This window comes from Cryptomeria japonica, chromosome 4 (assembly GCF_030272615.1).
Source record: "Cryptomeria japonica chromosome 4, Sugi_1.0, whole genome shotgun sequence".
NCBI classification, from domain to species: Eukaryota; Viridiplantae; Streptophyta; class Pinopsida; order Cupressales; family Cupressaceae; genus Cryptomeria; species Cryptomeria japonica.
This window is the reverse complement of record NC_081408.1, coordinates 314,374,426-314,395,132: the sequence shown is the minus strand read 5'-3', so window position 1 is coordinate 314,395,132 and position 20,707 is coordinate 314,374,426.

The window sequence follows — 20,707 nt, the reverse complement described above, 5'->3', positions numbered from 1 at the left end:
GTGAGTCCATTATGAGGTGGATATGATATGAGAGAAATAATGAGATCTTGAAGTGGATCAGATTGGACCAAAGTGGAAGAACCCATTATGCATGTTGAGGGTTCATGAACATCTTGCACTGACATGTTAGAATCATGAGGGGGACTAGCATTGTGAGGGGGACTAGGATTGTGTAGTGGACATGGTTCAATGACAGGCTCTTCAAGAGATGGAATGGGAGAAATAATGGGATCATCAAAAGAAAAGTGATCTTGGAGTGTATATGGAGCATTAAGACAAGGAGATGGAGGAACAAAAGGATCTTGTGGAGGATTTAAAGGAATAATTTGATCTTGACAAGGAGGAAGATCATTGGAATCCTCTTTAAAGGTGCTTTACTCTTGACTTTCAATGGAATCATTGGAAAGGATGGAAGGGATATGTGGAATGTCAATGGGATTTGAAAGGACATTTTATTCATGAAATGGAAGGGGGTCATTTGGGATAGGATGGACTGGGATATCTTGATCTTGCTCAGGGAATGGAGTGTCAATAGGACTTTGGATAGGATGGACAAGAATAGGGGAATCATCGTGAGTGTCTGGGAAGATGGGATCCTAGTCAATAATTGGATGGGATGATAAGGTTTCAAGATCTTGATCTTGATCTATTTCAAGACATGTTTCTACATTCTCTAAATTATCCTGTTGACATGGGGTTGGACTTTGGATATGCATGGGGGATTTTGGCAAGGGATAAATTTGTTGGCATGAAGGAAATGCACTTTGAACATTTGTGATGGATTTTGGCAAGGAATCAATGCTTGAACATGAGGAAGAGGTACTTCAAATGGGGTCCTCTAAAATAGGTAATGGCAATAAAGTGCATGGTGGCATTGGGTCTTGTATTTCTAAAACATGACAAGGATGTGCATCATGAATTGGATTATCTTGGCAATCAATTATGGATAGCCCTTGGATAATTTCATCCTTGGGTGTATTATTTGATGAGGACAATATGGAAGGTTCTTGTGAAACTTCTAAAGGTGTAGGGATAGATGCCACTAGAGAGCCAATTTGTTTGTGGGGGGATGAGGCATTGCTAGACATAATTGTATTATCTTGATCTTCCTCAAAGAACTCACTTGGTAGTTTCCTTAAGAGCCTTGCAATAAAGCCACCTTTCTTTTGAGGTTTTGACATGGTTGTATCTAGAATTTGAACTTGTTTGGAAAGAATTTGGTCTTGGTTTGATGTCATGTTTTGATTTCGAACTAGATGTTGATCAAATTGGTTTGACATGTTCAAAATTTGGCTTGGTGTGTGTTGCAACCTTTGTTTTTGAATGTTTGGTTGTGGTTGTTGACATTGATATGTGGATTGAACTTGTTGATATTCCACCATTGGTTGAACTATTTGTCAACATTGTATAGTTGGTTGGACATATTGTTGAAATTGAACCATTGGTTGTGTTGGTTGTATATGTTGGACCATTGGTTGTGTCTGTTGGAAATGTTCGAACTATTGAACAATTGGTTGTGATGGTTGAAAATGTGATTGATAGTAAACACCTTCTTGTTCTTGTTGTGAAGGCACATAATGTTAAAATTGTTGTTGTCTCTTTTCTTGAAATTGTTTCATCATCTCTATTTGTGAGAGGAGAGTTGGTATGTCTGATCATTCAATAAGAGATCTTACATCAATTGGTTCAATCTTTGGATTTTGACCTAGAAATTTTTGAAACATTTTGGACATTTGTGATCTATTCTTCTCAATGTTTTTCACTCTTTGTTCCAATATCTCCTTTTCTTGAGCTAGTTTCTCCTCTAGTTTTTGTATTTGGAGACTTGTTTCATCATAAAAAGTTTGATCAATGTTGCTTTGTTGTTGGGTTGGATAGAATTGTGATTGCATTGTTGGTTGATATGTCAAACTTTGTTGCATCATTGGTGCTTGGAACCTTGTTTCAATAGACATGTCACTATGCAATGTTTTTGGGATTTTTGATTTTAAAAGGATGATGTATGATATGCAACTAAATGCAACTTAAATAGATGAAAATGCAATCTATGGCAAGAATGCAACCTATGTTTTTGTTGTTTTTCAAGATTTGGACAAACTTTTTGGAAAGCAAACCTAAAAATGAGACCCTTAGGAAAGTGAAATGATGTCTATACCTCAAAGGACAAAAGGACCAAGTGACAAAAGGACAAAATGACAATGTCTCCCCTATATGCTTGGATACTAAGCTAGGTTTGACCAAATGACATGGATGACAAAAAGACAAAAGTTTGATAAGGTCTAGACTTCTTAACAATGACTTAGGGTTTATTCAAAGATTTGGATTACTAAGGTATGACAAAAAATAGTTTTGACACTATATGCAAAGGGACAATTACAATGCCAATGACCTTAATATGATATGATAATGACCTAAGCTTAATGAAGAGACCTAGGGTATGCAAATGTGACCTAATGTTTTGAGGACAAGGATGCAAGAGGACACATGCAAATGGATGACCCTTATTGATATGAAAAGGAGTATGACCTAGGTGAAACTTAACCTTGGTAATTGACAATGAATTTGCAAAATGCAAACCTAGGATGAACCTAAATCTAAGTGACATGAATGTTGAGACAAGATTTTGAAAAATGTTTGACAACCATGTTTGAAGGTGTTTTGAACTTTGTTGAATGAAATACTCTTGTGTTTAGCCTTGTTTCGAATCAATTTGTCTTGTTTTTGAAATGAGACACAACTCAACTTTTGACAAGCAAAGAAGACAAGATATTTTAACTTAGACTCAAGACAATCATGCTCATTCACACATTTCTTATGGTAGGTAAGGACAATAGGTACTTGAGAGGTAAACACATTATGAGATTCAAGGAGAATACATAGATGCTTGACCCCACAGGCTCCCCTCCACGGAACTCACTTCTCAGGGCAACCAAGCATCAGTCCCCATGGAAATCTCCGCATGGAGAACTTAGTATCTCTTCCAAGTATCCAAACTCCTCCTTCTCAAGCAACTAGAAGGATTTTGGCCTCTAAATACAAGGTGTTTAATAAGGATTTCTATTAAGTGATACTAATTGGTGTCATGCAAGCATGATTGAGACACATGGCCCACCAAGATATTAAACAAATGTAGTCACACAAGCACAATTTAGACCAGGAGGTCCTACTTAGATGCTGATATGAGAAAGAGTCCAAGGGTCATCACTTCCCAAGTAACTACAATTCCCATGTAACCCTTCCTTCAAAGCTTTCACCCATCAGGTATTTATTTATAGTGAGTTAGAATGCTAAGGTACTCTAGTTGTACTCACTTTGGGTCATTCCCTTCTCACAATTGTCACTTGCTTACAAAAGAAAGCAAATGGTCGGGAAGGCAGGCCCTCTAAAGGTAACAAACAATCCAAAACATGAGAATGGTATCGAAGGTCTGGATTTCTGATCACCCAAAGAAGGATGAGAGCATGCTCTCCTCCTCCAATGTCAAACTTGACAGGAAAAGTGAACACATGTTCATTCCATCCTACTTAGCAAACATACTAGATGCCTAATTAAAAATCGCAAACAGAAAGTTTGGTTGGAATATAAGGCAACCTACAAAATCACTAAGTTAGGAGTTTCATTTGTTTGGTCTTTGACTAACAAACCTGCATAAGATTTGTTAGTAGTTTCATTCTTAGTCTTTGTCACACATAATGCCAAGGTGTTTCACAGAGAATCAGTACCCAAGAAAACCAAAATATAAGAACAGAATGCAAAACAAAGTAATTTGCAAGTAAAAACACTAATTTTCACCTTTATTTCTGTCCTTACACAGGTGCAGAATGTCTTACATAGGCGCAAAATGCCTTACATAGGTGTAGGATACCTTACACAGGTGCAAGATTTCTTACACAGGCATAGGATACCTTACACAGGCGCAGAATTGCTTACACAGGCGCAGATCCCTTCTACACAAGCGCAGATTTTTTTATTTTTTTTTACACAAGCGTAGAATGCCTCAACATAGGCACAAAACCCATAAAGATGTGCCTGTGTACCTTACATAGGCACAGATCTCTTTGACATAGGCACATAAGTGCCCAGAAAGCTCTGAGTTGCTCTGTTTCTTGAGTTTTTCACTTCCAAACAACTCAAAAGCACTCAAAACATGGTTAAGGGGTTAGTTCACGTCAGGTTCACCAAGAAATGTAGATAGGAATTTGGAAATCATCAAAGCAAGTGGCAAAGTAGACTAGCTCAATCACAAAAAACTAGATTGCAATGACAAGAAATCCTAATAACATTCAATAGAGATTGAAAATAAGACATTCAAATCAAATGCAAACCATCAAAAAATGCGAATGTCTCCTCCAGAATTCTCCATTGTCCTTCTTTCTCCTTCAAATTGATTTGTTTGTGGATTTCACCTACAAGTGCATAAGCATGAGATGAAAGCAAGATTGACAAGATGAGATGACAACGTAAGGATACTAGAAGCGTGATTTATTGATCAAGGGCTATGATTGAAGAAATTCATCCAATTTATAGATAAATTGGAGAAAAGACAAGATTAGCATGAAATTGATTCGAATGGAAATTCAAATCAAGAATAGCAAAATTATGACAAGTGTATGACAAATTGCTATGCAAGGAGTTATGACAATTTATGAAAATTTATGACAAATTTTTATGCAAGAATTATGACAAGAATTTGAAATAGAAATAGACATTAGAAGAAATTAGAAAATTAGGTTAGAAATGATGACTTGGAAATTAGGAAATTGATGAAAATTAGGTAAATTAATTAATAATTTTTCATTCATTAATTAATTTACAAAATGAGGAGGAATTAATTAGCCAATTAAATAAATATTTAATTGTGACAAGAAGACTTAGATAAATAAATTATTAATCCTAGAGGGAAAATGACAAACAAGATTAAATGAATAAATCATAAAACCCTAGAAGATGAATTAGAAATGCAAGGATGACAATTAGGTCTTGATGTAGGATCGACTTGATCATGATTCTGACTTGATAAAAGACCAATGCTGATAAATGATTTGATTGATAAATGCACCAATTGATGAGGAACAATAACTAATTGATCCAAATTGACATGATCAAGAAGGATGACAATCGATGACAAATCGATCGCAAAATGACAAGATTGATGACAAATTGATCGCAAAATGACAAGATTGATGACAAATTGATCAGAAAATGACAAGATTGACCAGAGGACAAAACCCTAATTCTATCATCGATTAGGATTGATGATGTCCAAAATGAAATCGAATTGACGATGTCAAAATATGCTAAATGACCATGCACATTGATGCAACAAGATAAGATCAACCAAAATCATGACTGAAGATTGTTATCGACAAGACCAAATTCAAAAGTGAGATAAATGAAGAATGCAGAAGAAGGACTCAATGCTCGCAAATGATAAAGACCAAGTGCGCAACATAGGAGAAATGTTAATGCGATGCAAAAACCCTAAAATAAGGCAATGCACCAATGTTAAAGTACGACTCCACAAGCATTGACCATTTTTAGATGTCTACAGTTACTACCACAATTATCATAAGTATGGTCACACTGCTTATGAGTGTAGATCTCAATCAAGTAGCTTGTCAAGTGCAAAAATATTTAATGGGCATTTCTTCACTTACAATAAGTTTGGACACAGATCAGAAGAATGTAGGTTCAAGACAAAGGTATCAAGATCACTGTTCAAACTGGTTAGTCCTAACAAAAGGACTAATCAGTTGAATGCCACCTGTTCCATGTGTGGTAATTTTGGTCATGTTATTGAAACATGAAGAATGAGGAAGGGTAAAAAAACAATCTAGGACCATGGAGGAAAACTGGTATGGTATGCTTTAACTACCATAAGATCGGCCACCTAGCTAGAGAATGCAGAAGTTGATCCTACAACTGGTCTACAGACAAGAATTGGTTTAGCAAGAAAAAGGAGCAAAAAGACCTAAAAGGAAATAATACAACTAAGGAAATAAGAGATGAAATGAAAAAGAAATGGATCAATAAGAATGAAGGAAAAGAAGGACAAGGACATTCTGAAACCAAGTCATCATTCATCAGTGATGACAGTTCCACTTCTAACCAGGCATACCAATGCCCGAGGGGAGCATATATGGTAAGATTACTCTTGAATCCCCTCAATAAATGTAAGGATGTGTTTATCTACATAGTTGTGATGCACAAAATTTGGTTTGAAAGTTCTTAATTGATGTTTGTCTTGTGAGTTATTTATTTGAGTATTGGTATCGACAATAAATAACTGGTGAAGTCAAATTGGTGTACTTTAAGTTGTGAGCTTCAAATCTGATCGTTGGATCCTAGCACCAATAAAACTCAATGGATAAATAAGGAAATGATAGATCATTTTCATTTACCTAATGACTTGTGAATTTTCTTGAGCTCCCAAGTGTTCTAAGGTGATTTGAAAATTGCTAAGCTTTGTTTGTGCGAAAAAGAAATTCAAGCAGAGCGATAGTGGTGTTTGACATTCTCCAAGAAAGGGTTTTCAATTGCATCTTAGAAAATCTCAATTGAAGGTGAGTATGGCAGTGTAGATATCAACTCCTATATTGGTTGAAGCTATCAAGGAACCCCAACATGAGTTCAAGCTGCACCTGATGGAAGCTGGTGAAATCAACAAGACTAGTGCTTTATCATTCATGCCCTCTAGTGTATTGTTAGTAGAAGATATTCTCTCCTATATTCATTGCAAGCTCAAAGAACTTGGAGATAAGTTCATTCTAAGTGAGTTTAAAGGGTTCTATGAAAATGATTAGTTCAAATCAGGGTTCCTACATCTAAAGACCAAGGGTTTGGCATATGTTGTAGAATTTTCTGATTAGTTTCATGGTGATTGGGTTAGATATATATTGAGTAGGGTTCTTGATCAATTTTTGTGGCTAGAAGATCATGTACCAATCAAGATCACAAAGGAGATGATTCAAAGAGTGACGGGGTTCAGTGCAACTGATGAAGCATTAACCCTAAGAATGATTTCATCAACTGAAGTCACTTGGTTAACCAAATCCTGGTGTGATAGTAGAGAAATGACTATCACTCATATTGAGGATGTTGAAGTAAGATTTGCCTCTGCAATGTTGGGTTATAGGGTATATCAATCAAGTCAAATGAACAGTGTGTCGAGCAGTGCCATCCATGCTAGATATCAGATTATCAAAGATGATGCAACATATGATATATGTGAGATGATTCAAAGTCATTTCATGGTGAACATGGAAAGAATAAAGAGGGATAAGAACCAATCCTTCAAATATGGAACTCTACTGGTATGTATATTCTTCTATGTGCTAAAATATTTTCTTGGTAAGGGTAACGTAGTATGGTCATAGGAGAAACCTATCATGGTTTAGATAGGTGAAATGATTAGGGATCTAGGAGATAAATTTGAGGAAGAAATGTGGGGATATTTTAAAGAATTCCAAACTAGAATGCACAAGAGGGAAATAATTCCAACCATAATAGTGTAAAAATACAAGAACAACATTTGTTTTCTTGTAGATACAGATTGTTGTATTATCCAAGCAGTTGAACCCAAAGATTTTTGTGTTCCACCTACAGGGTTTGAGGTTGCAACAAATCTGGTTAAAATTCATATCAATATGCTTCTATTTAAACAGGTAGACTTGAAGGCAAAGAGATTTGGAACATATAAGGAGGCAAGCTCTAAAATAAAACAAGAACTTCAGGTGCGTATCATTAAAAGAAAAGTAAAGAAAACAATTGATACCCTTGACAAGAAATATGGAGGTGAAGCATCTAGTGCCACTACCTCCACTAGTGCAAGTGAGAAAACAGGGCTCACACTTGCCAAAGATGAAGAACTGACTGGTGGAGAGAAGAAAGTGACAAAAAAAAAACCAAAGGAGACTATAGCAACTAAACTGACAACATACACAACCAAAAAGAATCTAGGTACTCTAGTATCTTCACCAAGCAAAGATAGACCGATAGGAGTAACTTACACCAAAAAGAGAAAGAGTGATCCAAAACTTAAAGAGGATAAGAAAGAAGATGACATTGGATCAGATGTGGAAGTAAAAGAGGTCAGAAGAAGTGAAAGGAATAAAGCTCCAACAATTGATGAGATGGTGCATGGCATCAAAGAATTTGGAGGTTTGTCCAGTGTTGGAAGTAGATATTCTCTTAGTAATAAAATTGAAGGAAGATGGAAGACTTCTCTAGCTATTGAAAAAGAGCTCAGAATAAAAGCACTCATGGAAGTGCAACATGAATTAGATTTTGATCAAGCTTCACTGGTGGTTGAAGCATGCATTCAACATTTTAAGATAAGGAACAGAACTAGAAGAGTGGTAGTAGGTGAAATTAGAGAAGTGCACACTAAAGGTGTTGCCCTTTGGAAGGAAATTATGGACCATCAAAAGAATATTGAAGAAGAAATTGAACAAGAAAATAAAAAGGACAAAGGGGTAGTTGTCCTTGATAAAGGAAAAGGTAAAGACTCCATTGAAGGATTTGATAGGTTCTCTACTAAGGAAATCATAGGAGATGTTGTGTTAGACATCCCCAATCTAACAATGGGTATTAAACAATCGGTTTATACTACACCGGTAGAGAAAGCCGATAAAACTAAATTGTCAGGTCAAGATGAAGTGTTAGTTGAAGACATTCCTTATGAGGATACACCTCACAGAAACTAATCAACACCAAATCCTAATCTCTCTCAAGAAGGAAAAGAGGAAGAAAAGAAGATAGAGGAAGAGAAGAGAATAGAGGAAGGAAATGAGGAAGAGAAGAGAATAGAGAAGAAAAATAGGAAGAAAAGGAAATGAAAGAAGGAAAAGAGGAAGAAAAAGAAGAATGAGGAATAGAAGAGAACAAAGGAAGGAAATGAGGAAGAAAAGAAAATAGAGGAAGGCAAAGAGGAAGGAAAGAAATCAGAGGAAGGAAAAGAGGAAGAGAAGAAAGTAGAGGAAGGAAAAGAGGAAGAGAATATAAAAGATAAAATAGTAGTGTTGGATACCCCTCGGGTAAAAAGAAAATTAGACTTAGAGAGGGAAAATGTAAAGCAAAAGGTAAGAATCATCACAACAACTAGCTCAGAAGATGAGCCCTTAAAATTTGAAGAAGGAATAGAGGAAGAAGAAGAAGGTGATTTAGTTATAGATATAAAGAAAATGACTCCTAAATAGTTGATGAAAGTCTCAGAAAAACTGAGAATCCAAGCTGAAAAGGTAAAACTAAGAGAAAAGAAAAAGAAGGCAAGAATCCTCACCTCTACCAAAAAAATTCTCTTTGATCTCATCCCAAACATTGCAATTAAGTATACTGCACTTGTAATGCCCCACTAGAAACCCTAAGGAAAAACATCGCAATCTATGCAACTAAGGGTGAAATGTTTTTTCTTTAAAAAGAACAAGTGCTTGAATTAAACCATTGCACATCTAATAACATAGCAGAAGTCTAACACCTGAATTTCCTAAGGGTCACCAATGAAGATTACTTCATAAATTATATTAACACCATGGAAAAACCTACTGTTCAGCTTTATAGGAAAATCAAATGTTTAAGATAAAAATTCCATAATGAAAGAATTCAAAGTACTCCAAAGCAATCATTTAATATATACAAAGAATTAAGTAACTGAAATAACATGCATTCCAATGTTTCTCTATTTTACAATATTCAAAAATACATGTTTACAAAAATACACCATGAATTAAAATGTTACAAAATGAAGGTTACATAAAAGTTTCAATACAAGACCTCAAGACTTCAACTGAACAATGGTCACAAACAAGAGCTGGTACATGAACCATGAACCAAGAACACTAGAAAAGCCCTTCCTCGCCTGAAGATACATTCCAAAACATCCAATGGGAAGTGACACTACCACCTGAACATGTGATCCCAAAATGGAACCACCCCACCGTGCTAGGAGATAGTAGAAAATGCTCAAGCAAGCAAAATAAGACAAGTACAAAAGAAATACATGACTCTGCAAACATTCATGTGACTCAACTCACAAACACTAGTGACTCTAAGGAGAGAGTGTCATAGCATAGCTTACGATGAATACCATGGTACAGCCTCCTAGGTCCTAGCTCTCTATCTTGGTAACCTCTCCTAGCTTCTGGCTCCAACTAAGTCTCATGCAGACCCTAGCAATCCTTTCATGAAGACAATGTGGTAAGTTTGCCATTCTAGGCCTTCTCGTAACATTATGAGCCCTGTACAAGCACTACACCTATGCATGAGGCACATTATCTTAATTAATGTTTATTCTAACCACCCCCTAATCAATCATTAGGTTATCACTTTTTAACTGACTTCTGACGGGTTATCCTATCATCCACTTCGGGCACGGCCCCTGCTCGAAAGCCACTCTCTCTCATAGGACACTATAGGAAAAGTCTCTCTATGAGAACTCTATGGTGAAACAAACAACCATACCTAATCCTTACGAACCATAGGTGAAGAAAACACAATTTACTAACCAAAGGTTGACCATTTGGACAAAACACACAATGGCTCACATCCATAAAGTTATACATCGACACCTGACCAAGGAAACATAATCACATATGGCACAATGATAATGCAACAAGAATTGGAATTTAAACTTGACAGAAAACACCATTTTCACATGATCCTAACACAGACAATCTTTCCTTAAAACAGTCAATTGCATAAACAACTTGCAAACAAAGACTTCTAGAAAATAAGAATTACAACTATATTAATACACTATTTAATAAGTCATAAACCTAATGTTTCAATAGTAAGCCATTACTCCCCAAACTCTCCTCGAGAAGCAACTAATAAGTCTGAATACCTAGGTTCTGAACGCAAGCATAAATTTCTTTCATATAATAAAAAGTGTGCAATATGTTCTTAAACTGAAATGTTCTAATCATTTAAACAAAATTCCACTACTATAGCTAATAACTTAATTATATCTAAAACCCTATGATTTTTAATTCATCTCAAATAATAATACCTTTCCATAACCATAACATAAGCAAGATCATACTCATAACTTACAACAAAGAGTTCCGTAAATAATAATAAGCCAATACTATAGAAAGTTTCTGACCTCTTGTAATCTTGACCGGTTTGCAAGACCTCGACGCCCTTCCGTCAAATAGTAATGCACCTTGCTTGCAAACTATCTCCAATATACCCCCAACTCTATCTCAAATCTAACTCTCTTTGATACTTCAAAAGTATCCTCTCTATCTCCCTATCCTATTCTATTTTTCTCCTCTATTCTATTCTTTCCTCTATTCTATTCTTTCCTCTTGAGTCTTTCATCCTTCCAAGGAAGTGAATGAATGACCCCTTCTTCCTTCCTCCCACCTCTATTTATCCTAAAATTCCCTATGACTTCTCCCCACTCATAGGCTCTACGATGGTGATTGATGAGGAGTCCTGTATGAATTACGTTGAGTTTCCTATTTTCATGGCACCACACCACTAAAGTGATTAAGTCCATATTTATAGATGATACATGTGGCTTTTGACTTCAATACTCAATTGACTTTACTATAAATAACTTCCTTAAAACATGCAAATTAAATAACTATCTAATACACATTGATAATGGTGGATATGGGTGGGTTTACATGGGCTGGTAAACCACGTCACTTTCCAAACTAATACTAACATTAATTCCTACCTTACATTAATTCCACCACTACATACCTTAATGGAAAAGTTTGCAGATAAATCGGTGCCTCCACCATAATTGCTTGTTTGACATGGGGTTTGTATAATGCAAAGGGAGGAGGCATGTATAATAAAAGGGAGAAGGGTGGTCGGTGGTAATACCAACCCCTCCCTTTAATTAAGGGTGATGGTCGATATTACTATCGACCTCCCTCACATTAAACTCTACTTGTATTAAAGAAACCACCTATTCTCGGTCATTACTTGTAACAGTTTCTGCAATTCCTAAGTCTTGGTCACTTCCAGTATACCATTAAACTCATTGACTTCTACTTGCAAATGGTTAGTTACGTGAATAGTGATCTCCCACGTCTTAATAGCTACTACGTGGTAGATTTATTATAAAGGTGGAGGAGTCGGCAAGTTACACACAACTATCAAACACTTGAGTGTTTGTCATGAGCGAGATTATAGTTCTTTCTGCCAAGTCGCCTTCTCTTATACCATGCATGCCTCGCATTTAATGTGCCATCCTGGTGTCACCTACTATGTAGTGACTGGAACAACATTACCCCTCAAAGTCTCTACTTGCAAGGTGGAGTAGGTTTCATCACAAAGGAGGAGTGGGCGAGTTTAGTTTAATGGGATGGGAGAGGGGAGCGTATAATAAAAAGGGAGGAGGGTGGTCGGTGGTAATACCGAACCCTCCCTTTTATTAAGGGGGGTGGTTGATATTACTATCGGCCACCCTAGTTGTTGTTATGACAACCTTATAACCCACCACCTCACTATTATTATTATATTATATATTTTTTTTAATTTATTTTAATATTTAATTAATGACTTTTCATATATATATATATATATATATATATATATATATATATATATATATATATATATATATATATATATATATTCAAACTATCGATTTATATATATTACATGTTTGAAAAGTATATTAAATATGATATATTTACAATTCTAATTTATATACATGCATATTCACAAACATAATAGTTCGAATTGATGATATTATCTAATGATAATTCATTCAGTTAAGCATTATTTTAAATAACTACATATAATTGATAGTCGCCCCCATGTATATAATATATTTATATATACTCAAACAATCAAGTCACAATTATCAAACTATCATGCATATGAAATTCATATATTTGTAAACACAACAATCATTAATGAAATCACATCTATTTATACCAAGATATTAGGTCATCCTTTGTAAACAACGTTAAGTTGCTAGATCTGTTAACCCCTTTGTTTTCTTCCAAATATAAAACTACTTTTTACTGTCATAGATGAAATAAATGTAACAATTACCAATGACACATAATAGTTAAAAACAATAAACACACAAACTGATCAAGCATCAAGCAACTTCTCATAAAGGTCAAACAACAAAATACAAAGACCGAACAAATTGACGGAATGACTAACTGATGACACTCACCTGAGTGTAACTAAATAAAAATAGGATCAACTACTATCTCCTCCACTTCCATCAAAAAATATAAGGCATGCTCAGACCTGTGTAGCCAGGTGGAGACATTACCCCGTACCTACCTGGTACTTGTACCTACAATATCCTGCATCACTGAACCACACATGCATATATACCATATAGAAAACACAGCATACACACCGATGAAGGAGAATCATGACATTCCCTATCTCACTAAAATGAGTGAAGTAAAATCATCCCCTTGCATCCAATACACTCATAGATACACAACGTACATTGCATAAATAAGGTAAAGTGTTAGTACATTGCAATAAACCATACAATGCCATAAATCACAAGTACAAAAATAGTGCAAATAAATTATGCATTCCATATCCATATAAAGCATGAAATAATGTCATATAAGTCTGAATAACAAAACATGGTAATGTATCCACTGAAAACAACAAGAATAAAATATGAGTCCAAACGAGTAGGGGTACTACAGCACCCGTTATTGATCAGTTGAATACTCTGGTCAAAGCAATCAGTTTAGAGGCAACCGATCTGGAGAAGGTTGCAATAAGACAATATGAGACAAAGTGAGGAGATAACCTAATGGAACAGATATTAGTTGGAAAAGATTCTCTATCAACTAGGCTTACTCCTGGAAGCCTAAAACAAATAAGAATACAACTCTCGAAATAGGTTCTGCACCAGGAACCAAGTCTATGTGAAAGTCTATGTCTCTCTTTGGAGGCATACCAAGAATATCCAATGGAAATACATCAGCATACTCTCAAAGAATAGGGTGACTATCAAGAGCAATTTATTGACTCTTTGACTCATCCACGTCCTCAAGAGTAACTGCAAAAAGCTGACACCCTCTACACATGCACCACTTAAGTTGCATAGCAGAGATCATATGTAAGGATATTGGTCTCTAAACTCCAAAAAATTTCACTTCCTTACCAAGGTTATCTAAACACTCCACTGTTTCTTGCGACAGTCTACTATGAGAAGATAGTCAATCCATACCCAACACAACTCCATAAGAACCCAAAGGAATGATTGAAAGGTCAACTTAAGTAACTATGGTTCCTAGATTCAACTCACAACTTGGAACAAAGGCATCTACAGAAACACAGACACTTGTAGCCAACTCTACTGGCCACCTCCCCTAGTTTTCTTAGTCATGACCTAGTACTGTATAGAGAAAATAGTTCAGATCTATGGTAAGGATAAACAAGGGAAACACAAAAATGAAGACCTAAGAAAAAATGTCAAGTTGAATAGGCACACTAAAAACCCAGAGTACCCAATGTTGAAACTTATGCTCTGATACCAAATGTAATGCCCCACCAGAAACCCTAAGGAAAAACATCACAATCTATGCAACTAAGGGTGAAATATTTTTTCTTTAAAAAGAACAAGTGCTTGAATTAAACCATTGCACATTTAATAACACAGCAGAAGTCTAACTCCTGAATTTCCTAAGGGTCACCAACGAAGATTACTTCATAAATTATATTAACACCATAGAAAAACCTACTGCTCAGCTTTATAGGAAAACTAAATGTTTAAGATAAAAATTCCATAATGAAAGAATTCAAAGTACTCCAAAGCAATCATTTAATATATACAAAGAATTAAGTAACTCAAATAACATGCATTCCAATGTTTCTCTATTTTACAATAGTCAAAAATACATGTTTTAAAAAATACACCATGAATTAAAATGATACAAAATGAAGGTTACATAAAAGTTTCGATACAAGACCTCAAGACTTCAACTAAACAATGGTCATGAACAAGAGCTAGTACATGAACCATGAACCAAGAACACTAGCGAAGCCCTTCCTCACCTGAAGATACATTCCAGAACATCCGATGGGAAGTGACACTACCACCCAACCACGTGATCCCGAAATGGAGCCACCCCACCATGCTAGGAGAAAATAGAAAACCCTCAAGCAAGCAAAATAAGACAAGTATAAAAGAAATACATGACTCCACAAACATTCATGTGACTCAACTCACAAACACTAGTGACTCTAAGGAGAGAGTTTCATCACATAGCTTACGATGGATACCATGGTACAGCCTCCTAGGTCCCGGCTCTCTATCCTGGTAACCTCTCCCATCTTTCGGCTCCAACTTTGTCTCTTGTGGACCCTACCAATCCTTTCATGAAGACAACGTGGTAAGTTTACCATTCTAGGCCTTCTCGTAACATTATGAGCCCTGTACAAGAACTACACCTATGCACGAGGCACATTATCTTAATTAATGTTTATTCTAACCACCCCCTAATCAATTATTAGGTTATCACTTTTTAACTGACTTTCGATGGGTTATCCTATCATCCACTTTAGGAATGGCCCCTGCTTGAAAGCCACTCTCTCTCATAGGACACTACAAGAAAAGTCTCTCTACAAGAACTCTATGGTGAAACAAACAACCATACCTAATCCTGACAAACCACAGGTGAAGAATACATGATTTACTAACCAAAGGTTGACCATTTGGACAAACACATAATGGCTAACATCCATAAAGTTATGCATCAACACCTGACCAAGGAAACATAATCACATAGGACACAACGATAATGCAACAAGAATTGGAATTTAAACTTGACCAAAAACACCATTTTCACATGATCCTAACACACAGGCAATCTTTCCTTAAAATAGTCAAATGCATAAACAACTTGCAAATAAAGACTTCAAGAAAATAAGAATTACAACTATCTTAATACACTATTTAATAAGTCATAAAGCTAATGTTTCAATAGTAAGCCATTACTCCCCAAACTCTCCTAGAAAAGCAACTAATAAGTCTTAATACCTAGGTTCTAAATGCAAGTGTAAATTTCTTTCATATAATAAAAATTGTGCAATATGTTCTTAAACTGCAATATTCTAATCATTTAAACAAAATTCCACTACTATAGCTAATAACTTAATTACATCTAAAACCCTATGATTTTTCATTCATCTCGAATAATAATACCTTTCCATAACCATAACATAAGAAAGATCATACTCATAACTTACAACAAAAACTTCCGTAAATAATAATAAGCCAACACTAAAGAAAGTTTTTGACCTCTTGTAATCTTGACCGGTTTGCAAGACCTCGATGCCCTTCTGTTAAATAGTAACGCACCTTGCTTTCAAACTATCTCCAATATACTCCCAACTCTATCTCAAATCTAATGGTCTTTGATACTTCAAAAGTATCCTCTCTATCTCCCTATCCTATTCTATTTTTCTCCTCTATTCTATTCTTTCCTCTTGAGTCTTCCGTCCTTCCCAGGAAGCAAATGAATGACCCCTTCTTCCTTCCTCCCACCTCTATCTATCCTAAAGTTTCCTATGACTTCTCTCCACTCATAGGCTCGATGATGGTGATTGATGAGGAGTCCTCTATGAATTACGTTGAGTTTCCTATTTTCATGGCACCACACCACTGAAGTGATTAAGTCCATATTTATAGATGATACATGTGGATTTTGACTTCAATACTAAATTGACCTTACTATAAATAACTTCATTAAAACATGCAAATTAAATAACTATCTAATACACGTTGATAATAGTGGATATGGGTGGGTTTACGTGGGCTGGTAAACCACGTCACTTTCCAAACTAATACTAACATTAATTCCTACCTTACATTAATTCCACCACTACATACCTTAATGGAAAAGTATGCATATAAATTGGTGCCTCCACCATAATTGCTTGTTTGATGTTGGGTTTGTATAATGCAAAGGGAGGAGGCATGTATAATAAAAGGGAGGAAGGTGGTTGGTGGTAATACCGATCCCTCCCTTTTATTAAGGGGGTTGGTCGATATTACTATTGACCTCGCTCACATTAAACTTTACTTGTATTAAAGAAACCACTTGTTCTCTGTCAGTACTTGTAATAGTTTATGCATTTCCTAAGTCTTGGTGGCTTCCAGTATACCATTAAACTCATCGACTTCTGCTTGCAAATGGTTAGTTACATGAACAGTGATCTCCCAAGTCTTAATGGTTGCTACGTGGTAGATTGAGTATAAAGGTGGAGGAGTCGGCAAGTTACACACAACTATCAAACACTTGAGTGTTTGTCATGAGCGAGATTATAGTTCTTGCTGCCAAGTCACCTTCTCTTATACCACGCATGCCTCGCATTTAATCTTCCATCATGGTGTCACCTGCTACATAGTGATTGGAATAGAATTACCCCTCGAAGTCTCTACTTGCAACATGGAGTAGGTTTCATCACAAAGGAGGAGTGAGCGAGTTTAGTTTAATGGGAAAGGAGAGGGGTGCGTATAATAAAAAGGGAGGAGGGTGGTTGGTGATAATACCAACCTCTCCCTTTTATTAAGGGGGGTGGTCAATATTACTATCAGCCAGCCTAGTTGCTATTATGACAACCTTCTAACCCACCACCTCACTATTATTATTATATTATATATATATTTTTTAATCTATTTTAATATTTAATTAATGACTTTTCATATATATATATATATTCAAACTATCGATTTATATATATGACATGTTCGAAAAATATATTAAATATGATATATTTACAATTCTAATTTATATACATGCATATTCACAAACATAATAGTTCGAATTGATGATATTATCTAATGATAATTCATTCACTTAAGCATTATTTCAAATAACTACATATAATTGATAGTCGCCGCTGTGTATATAATATATTTATATATACTCAAATGATCAAGTTGCAATTATCAAACTATCATGGATATGAAAATCATATATTTGTAAACACAACAATCATTATTGAAATCACATCTATTTATACCAAGATATTAACTCATCCTTTGTAAACAATGTTAAGTCACTAGATCTCTTAACCCCTTTGTTTTCTTCCAAATATAAAACTACTTTTTACTATTATAGATGAAATAAATGTAACAATTACCATTGACACATAATAGTTAAAAACAATAAACACACAAACTGATCAAGCATCAAGCGACTTCTCATAAAGGTTAAACAACAAAATACAAAGACCGAACAAATTGATGGAATGACTAACTAACGACACTCACCCGAGTGTAACTAAATAAAAATAGGATCAACTACTATCTCCTCCACTTCCATCAAAAAATATAAGGCATGCTCAGACCTGTGTAGCCAGGTGGAGACGTTACCCCGTACCTACCCGATACTTGTACCTACAATATCCTGCATCACTGAACCACACATGCATATATACCATATAGAAAACACAGCATACACACCGATGAAGGAGAATCATGATGTTCCCTGTCTCACTAAAATGAGTGAAGGAAAATCATCCCCTTGCATCCAATACACTCGTAGATACACAACGTACATTGCATAAATAAGGTAAAGTGTTAGTACATTGCAATGAACCATACAATGCCATAAATCACAAGTACATAAATAGTGCAAATAAATTATGCATTCCATATCCAGATAAAGCATGGAATAATGTCATATAAGTCTGAATAACAAAACATGGTAATGTATCCACTGAAAACAACATGAATAAAATATGAGTCCAAATGAGTAGGGGTACTACAGCACCCATTATTTATTAGTTGAATACTCTGGTCAAAGCAATCAGTTTAGAGGCAATTGATCTGGAGAAGGTTGCAATAAGACAATATGAGACAAAGCGAGGAGATAACCTAATGGAATAGATATTAGCTGGAAAAGATTCTCTATCAACTAGAATAGAAGAATTTAAGACCACACTACAACACATTGGTAAACTCCTAATGATAATAGAAATCAGATTCAAAAGGAGATTCAGGATCTGGTAAGCTCATTTGATCCTCTTAGTAGTTCAACATCAACTTTCACTAGAAAAATCAAAATGCTCAATCATCAACTCATGTTAGCATGTTAGAGCTCCAGTGCTATTTAGAACCAATTATAGACTTCATGCAACTAAACATTAATGAGGTAGACCACTTAATCCATGCATTTGACTGCAAGACAGTTGATGATATGGAGGTCTTCATTGCAATATTACATGGCCACTTTACTACCATGAAATAAATTCAATCTTCATGGGAATCTTCTTTAAAAGTGGCTCAAGAAACCTTTAAAGAGATTTTTTCTTTATTTTGACAAATCATCTTGGATAGTCTTTGCCATTGATGGCAAAAGGGGGAATTTCGTCTTTTATGGAGTCTTGTCAGGAATAGTGGCCATGTGCCTGGCACAATAGTTTGTAGAATTTACCAACAATGCCAAAGGGGGAGTTTGTTGGCATTATGATGCAATTTTGTATGACTGGTAAATGATATGGTTATCATTGTCAGCAACATCATCTCCTTAGTCTTCTTAATCCTTAAGGAGTAAGAAAACCAGGCAGTGAGTAAACCGACAGATAGTAAGTATATTAGCAAGCAGTAGACTGACAAGTAGTAGACCAGCAAGTAGTAAGGTGATCGGGTAGTGGTGAGTAGATCAGTAAGGAAGACATCCACCGACTAAGTACATACTAAACTGGTACACAGTAAAGTAATTGGCTAGATAAGGTTTTGATCAGTTCACTAGAAAAGTCAATAACCAACAGACTGGTAACGTTCAGTTACAACCAACTAAATCAGAAGTCTTCTCTCAATCAACCAATGGACATATCAGCATGTTCGACAGTATTGACAAATATTCTTACATGATTTCAGAAGTGCAATTTAGAGATTGACAATGAAATTTTGAAAGGTATGTTTTGGAGGGAAAAGTTGGCAAAAGACTTAAGGGTCTATAAATACACATATCTCATTGTTGAGAGGGTTGTTGTCAAGGTGAATGAAGTTAATGTGAAAAAGGGCACAGGGGGAGTTTTGGAGCAATTTGAGTCAAGTGATAGAAGACCGGTAGAGTGGGGGTTTCATAGAGAAGTGAATCAGGTGATAGAGGACCAACAGTGTAGGATTCAAGTACCAGCAAACTGATAGAAGGTAGAGTTGTGAAGGACATGCCCAACTAATGCAGACCAAGACTGATATCTAATTGTAATCTGATCAGGCTAATGTGTATCTTTTTGTATCTAATCATTCATATGTTATTTTGAAATAACTGCAACTTAAATCCCTTAACTGGTTGAACTTTAACAGGTCCCATTGTACAAATCCCTTAACCGGGTAATATCTTAATTGATGTTCTAAGTCCTTTAACTAGGCTACATTTAATAGGGTAAAGGCACTAACTAGCCTTGATCAAAATCCCTTAACCAGGTGGCACCTAATCAGTGTCTTTGTAATCTCCTAACACAAATGGCTCTTCACCGGGCGTACTCCAGAAGAGTACAAATTTTGTGAGTTTCTACTCACACCATTGTTTTCTCCCTATTGGGTTTCCATGAGATAAATCTGTGTGTGTTTGTGTATCTTTTCATGTATGGTTAATTTTCTACAGTAAATGTTTACATTGGTGAATGGTTAATTAGTTCATGCTTAAATTAAAAGTATCAATTAGAAAAAACCAGTAATGTATTGATTCACCCCTCCCCTCTTAATACAGGTTGGGACTAACACAAGAAATTGGTGGTAGAG